At 40.4% G+C, this 6,791-nt stretch overlaps 1 long non-coding RNA gene across 1 annotated transcript; it reads left to right on the top strand.

The window, feature by feature from the left end:
* Positions 1–2,365, top strand: LOC147830587 (uncharacterized). The gene is made up of 2 exons (XR_015441232.1): positions 1–427; positions 1,052–2,365. It is a non-coding gene; the product is annotated as an uncharacterized LOC147830587 (long non-coding RNA).
* Positions 2,366–6,791: the final 4,426 nt, after the last annotated feature.

Raw genomic sequence — 6,791 nt, 5'->3', positions numbered from 1 at the left:
TAGATGTAGACAGGTGTAGTGGAGATATAGTTGTTTTCTTCTCTTGCCTTGGACTAGATGAGGTCATTTTGGTGTCGTCAGAGGGTGGGAAGATGCTGTGGCTCTGAATTTGAAGCCAGGACTTCAGGGGTGCCATGATCCAAATGGGGGCTCTTGTTGCTGATTGGCTCTTACTCTGCCTTGAGAAGAACACAGTGACTCTTTCATCAACCCCCAGCCAACTCACACCTCCTGCTCCTGATAAAATCCCCATTCCCTTTTTTTTTCTTCTTGGACAAACAAGGAAGCTCACACTTTCTATTCCTCTTGATAAAAATCCTTAGTGTTTTTTTTTTCTTAAGCAATCAGTGATGGCTTTCTATGTGGCAAGACCTCTGCTATGCAATTTACCTTGGATTTACCAATTCAGTTCTTACAACAATCCCACGTAAGTAAGCACTCTAATCAGCTCTGTTTTTAGATAAGATAACATTCTTAGAAAGCTTATTTTCCCAAGGCTACATCTCCAGTAAGCAGTAGAGTTGAGCTTTTTAAATTGTATGTTCAACTTCAAAGTTTTAAAAGGAGCTCTAGGGTACTGGGTAATTTCTTTTTGGAGCCCGCTTTCTAGAGCCATCTCAGTTCTGCTATTGATGAATTCTATGATCTTGGGGAATTTACTTGGTTTTTCTAGTGGCTCAGTGGGAAGGGCTAAAGTGGGGAGGACGATCATTAATGGTGCTCTTCTCTGAAGTGGTCTTAATAGTAAATAACTTAATGTATATTAAGAACTCAGAACTTATCTGGTAAATACTGTAGTAAATAGTAGGTACACAGTAGGCATGGGTTATTGTCATTTCATATAAGTAATTACAGTATGTTATATTCACGATGGGAACAAAACTAAACATGAGAGCATTAGAAAAGATGTTCAGATATGGAGTAGGCTTGGACTGTGTGGTTTTATTTCAGCTCACTTTGAGTTGAGCTGAAGGTGGTCTATGGGTGGGTGTCATCAAGTCACTAAAATTTCTTCTGATTACAGAGGCATTGTGGTTTTTCTCATCACTAGATAACCAGTTGGTCCAAGAAGATCACTCTTAGCACTCAGAAACATCTACCTACAGGGGTGGCTTCCTGGCAGATGGACGGCCTTGGATGAGCTGAGAAGTGCAAGCTTAGTAAGCCCATACTTCAGCCCTCTCTCAGTGCTGGACTCCGGGCATGAAAGGAAAATCTCATGACTTCACGACACCTCCCTCTTCCTTCCAAGGTGTCAAGAAATAATTTTCAGAAAATGTTAAAATCTTGTATAGATACACAATGAACACACATCAAAATTTTGTTTATCTCAATAAGAGAACTAGTGGATGGCAAAGAGGTATCAGAAGATGAGAAATTGATGAAGAAATACAGTCTTTTATAAAAGGGATGTGAGAAATAGATTGCTAAATTACATACAAACTAACAAACTACAAAATCAGTTAAATTCTGTGAAGCAACACACTCATAATCTTTAAGGCTATATTTTCTATTGACCAGGAATCATTTGCAGCCTTATTGGACAAAAGTAATTTGCCTTCTCTCAGCTTTCTCCAAATTAATAACTTTTACAGAGCTGGGTCAATAGATAAGTTGTACGGAAAGCAAAGCCACACTTCCTCAGTAAGATGTTCTTTGAGAGAGCTTTTAGACAGTGCTAGAGCATACTTAAAATACCACAAATACTTTTTTGCTTTCGTTCCAAGTTCTGGATGATAGTGATAATCAAGGTAGGGATGACTAAGGATCCAGGAAACTCTTTCGCTAGCCTAGATATGGCCTCAGACTCTCAGCACTGTGAGCTATGTAGCCACCACACACGGATGAGAATTTGTGTTAGAGAGGAAACTAATTTGCCCTCCAGCTTGTGATGACACCAGTGGATGGGTTTAGAAGTTCCAGACAGCTTGTCCCATGACTGGCTGACTCAGTCACAGCTCCAGCTCAACCTGAGGAAAGTCCCAGAGAAATATCATCTTCCATGGAAGAAAGTCAGAGGTCAAAATAACCTCTTTTATATCATCTATGGATGTTTACTGGCTCTTCCTAAGTCAGGCTTTTATAGATGTTATGGCTTGTATTTGATGTCCTCACAAAGCTTCATTCATTCATAGGTGGGGTTTTTCAGAGGTGGCTGGATCTAAGGTGTGTAAATATAAATTAAGGGTGTGTGGTAAATCAATTAGTTTACTGACTGGTTTAGCATAGTTCTGGGTATGGATAATGGGAAGCACCCCCACTGAATGGCATCAACCAATAGGCTATAGGATGGACTATAAAGGAAAAGATGGGAGGCAGGCTTGCTGCCTTCTTGCCTACTCTGCCATGGACTGTTTCTCCTCTGTGATACCCCTCTGCCATGCCATCTTGCCCTAGAGCTAGCTGACTATAGACTGAAACCTCTACAAACTGTGAGCTGAAATAAATCTTTCCTCCTTTAACTTTGGGTGTTGAGTATTTTGTCTCAGCAATGAGAAAGTAACCAAGATAGTAGACTAGCCTCTTGTCTTCAAAGCCCATCATCTCATGTTGATGAATTATTTTAATAATAGCAGACATAGAGAGTTCTGTATTAAGTGAGTAAGGAACTTGGAAGGGAATGGGAAATTTTTTCTTAGTTACACTGGGTATTGCTAGTGACCTTATAGAGCATATGGTCCATTACTCAGCAAATGGATCTGTTATATTCAAGAGAAAAGGGAAAATTAGGACTGAGGAGATGAAACCATCCTTCATTAATCCTGAGGCATCCATCTGACACCTACTATGTGCCAGGCATTATTGAATTTCATTGGCAGCTCTCAGGAAGTCTCTTTTTCAGAAACACCAGGAAACCTCCTAGTACGGAATGTAACAAAGTCGTTTAATGAAGAATTTCTGAATTGAGGAAATTCCCTAAATTTTTAAGGCCTATAAGCCCCTTACCATAAAGGCATGTGCATCTGCAGGAAGGGAGAAAACTTAAACAGTATGTAAACACCCTTTGTCAAAAGATTCTTTCTTGTAGATGTACAGTGTTTAAATTGTCAAAATTTCCTGTTTGAAAATTATACTTGACATTTATATTTCTTTGAAAATTTGGGGAAAAGGTAGTTCATCAGTGTTTCAAATAGGGAAAAGGAACAATAATTCAGCGTCATCATAGAATTTTAATTTCTGCCTTCAGTGAAATGATTCAAAGGGACAGAACACTTTCCTTCTCAAGGCAGCTGTGAAAAGAGTTGAAGAAAAGCACAAGGGGACAGAAGCTGAAGGCAGAGCATGTGGCATTTCAATAGTGTGCAGAAAAGGAAGTGTGGGACATCTTGGCCTATCTCTACCTCTTGGTGGCCTATGTTTTCTGCTTCCTTGTAATTGACAGTCTAATTTATACTTTGTTGAGAGATGGAAGACAGTCTCACTTAGATAGATCACAAAGCAACAGCCGTGGATGAGAAGCTATGGGAAGGGGTAGTGAGTCAAAAATCACATGAGACAGCCTCAAATCCTAGAAGTCACTGTATAGGAGACAGAAATTTACAGTTAGCCCTTTGTATTTGCAGCTTACACATCCTAGAACTCAATCAAATGCAAACAAAATACAATGGACCCTCAAGTTATGACTGGCCTGACCTATGAACAACTTGAGTTATGACCAGAATTTTAGTTTTAACTTATGAACAAAATCTTGAGTTATGACCCAAATGTTGGCTGCTTGTGCTTCCAGATGGTCTCAGATACAGATTTAACCCTTAAAGTGTTCAAGAAGGAACATTACAACATCCTTTCCAGTGTGGGGTTAATTGAGAAATCCTGGGCCAATGTCTCTGTAAGGACACTGAGATTTGCCTGTGTATAGGAGAGAGACTTTGAAGGCTGTGTACAGGAGCCTGAGCCTTCAATTGACCAACCTGAGTTACAAACAACTCTCATGAAAGAATTGAGTTCGTAAGTCAAGGATCCACTGTATCAAAAAAACTTGCTTCTGTACTGAATATGTACAGGCTTTTATTCTTGTCATCATTCCCTAAACAATATAGTATAGCAACTATTTATGTAGTATTTACAGTAATACTTTGGCTCACAAACACTTCTGTTTGGAAATAATTCAATTCTCAAACAAAAGCATTCGACAAAATTTTGCTTCCATTTATAGATGCCTCACTGGGTGACAAACACAACCCTGGCCATCTTCCCCCAAATCATAAAAGATACCCCAGGCAAACACTTATTTAATAACAAACATGGTGCTCTTTAGAGGGTCTAGAAACTTTAAGACTGTGACCTAGTGGGAGGTCTTTAGGTCATTGGCACTGGTTCCTTTAAATGGATTGTGGGGTCTGGCCTCCTTGCTTTCTTGAGGAGAAGATATTCAGGGAGTGGTATTTTTCTACCACATGTTTCCACCATAATTTGCTACTTCAACACAGGCCCACAGCAACAGGACCAACCAACCACGAACAGAAACCTCCACAAATGTGAGCTCATACAAAACTTTGCTCTGTATAAGTTGAATATATCAGGCATTTGTTATAGTGACAGAGAGGTGACTAACACAGTTGGTATAATTATCATAATAAAATGCAAAGTACACTCTCAGGCAAGAAATATTTCATAATTTCATTATATATTTCATATATTATTTATCCCATGTACCCCAATCAGAGTTCAAATATTTCTGCTCTGTGACTTCTTGTTGCCCTGCCTTCTCTGATCTGATCTGGGACACAAATTCCAAATCTCTTGGCAGTCTCTTCAGTCCTTGTGGTCCTGAAGCAGGAAAGAATCTTCCTTCAAATCTCAAATTAGACTTTCTTTTTCATTTTTTACCTGCTTCTCATACAAGTGTTAATTGAGATTTGACCTTGTGTGGGCCATGATGTCAGGCACTGGGGTCACATCTGGGAACACAAAAGATGCATTTCTGCTTTCCCTGGAGTTGACATTATAATGTGGAAGAGAAACTAGAAGCAACCAAATAAACAGTGACTAATATGAATACAATGAGTATTCAGGGAGCTTCTTGGACCTAATCACTGGGGATTCCTGATTTTAGTTATTTCCCACTAGGGAAATTTTAGTTATTTCCCAGCTCTTTGATACAGACTCTACCCACCAACCTAACTACCACTGGCCTTTCTGAAAAGAAGCCAGTAGAGATGAAACCTTTAGCAACTGGTCCAGGAAGTGTAAGAGGGGCAACAGGTCTACCTGGACTGCAAGACATTTCAGGCTGCCCAAGTGCCTCTCTCTCAGTTGCCTGCTGAAACTCAAACCTGAGGATTTAGTTCTTCCCAACTCTAATTATGCCCTGATCATGAAATCAGACCCATGGTAGAGTTTCAGCACCAGGTCCACAGGCTCTGGGCTACAACTAGAAGCTTGTGGTTTGATCTGAGGTGTACACTCAGCTTCATTTGGTAATTGGTTTTGAAACACCTGAACACAGACCAGATGCAGAAATCCAACAGGAAGTGAGTGCAACTTGGAGTAAAGCTGAGTAAACAGATGGAACTTGCTAGACAGGGGCTGTGGTTGATTTCCTGTTGTTTAGATCACTGAATATCAGATAATAGGCCTCACTGGAAACTGGCTCATCTCTGTAGGCTGTTCTCTTTTCTTTTTTTCTAAGAGTAGGAAAATTTACTGGGAGAAAGAAAGCTTCTGCCTAAGAGAGACAGACGGGGGACCAGAAAGTGGGTTGCCCACCCACTCCACTTTTCAAAGATGTTTTGTACAGCAAAGCCATGTGGTGAGGTGGGTACAAAGCGAGACAAAACTATAAGACCCAATGGAAATTTACAAGGTGGACATGAGGTGGGACAAAACCATGACCAACCAATAAGATTATAAGTACAGTTACCCAGGTAATATTGATTAAATGGGGGTCAAATGGGGGAGCAAGTCTTGTAGCAAGCATACAAGGATTTTCAGTTAGGGTGGGTCAGGGATATTTCCTGGAGAGGGTGGGTTAAGACCTTGGCCCTTCACCCAGGTGATTGATACCTGTTTAGAATATCAATCACTGCTATTCATTCTACATGGGTATGCTAATTTCTCTCCTTTTACAATGCTGGCCTTCAGTGAATTTGTCTTCACTGTCCTCCATATTGACTCCTTGACTGTCCACCATGTTGGCTCCTCTTGGGCTGTAGGCTGTTTTCTTTTATTCATATGCAGAGAAACTTGCAAGGCAAGCCTATTTTGCCCTGCCTCCTAGGCCCTCCAAACTCTAAATGTTGTAGAGCTTCTATCGCTGGACAAAACCAAAGTCCATTTTTGTTTTCTCCAGGCTATATTTCTGCCTTTGAAGTGCATTTTACAAATCAGTAGAAGGTGGTCCACTAAACAGTCAGTTCTGAGAATGTCTAACTCGATAAGGAGAGCAGAGGCTGGATATTGGGCCCCTCTTTGCCTTGGCAGGAAATGTGCAAAGAGGGCAACCTGTATAATTCATGTACATCAGCTTTGTTGAACACTATGGAATAGTTTCAATCATAACCTACTTAGAATTCATCCTAAAAGGTCTGAGTTAGCATCAGACACTGGGAAATGAACAAGTAGCAACTGGAGAAGAAAAGTGGTAATCCAGCTTTCATTCTACATCTCTGGGGAGGCCTTTTGTCCAGGGACACCAAAAATAATTTTGGATCCTGAGCAGGAATCTATAAGGAAGCCAGTGACCATATGAACTCTGATAGAACACCCAGAAAACTGGGAAAATTTGGGATCTCCAAGTCCAAACTAAGAACCAAAAGAGTTGTTGTTATCTCTTACATTGCTCTCAACAC

Source organism: Heterocephalus glaber, unplaced genomic scaffold (genome assembly GCF_053883595.1).
Source record: "Heterocephalus glaber isolate CG9 unplaced genomic scaffold, H.glaber_assembly_v1.0 deba00000071, whole genome shotgun sequence".
Taxonomy (NCBI): Eukaryota; Metazoa; Chordata; class Mammalia; order Rodentia; family Bathyergidae; genus Heterocephalus; species Heterocephalus glaber.
The sequence above is the reverse complement of the archived record's forward strand: the minus strand, read 5'-3'. Positions and strand labels throughout refer to the sequence as shown.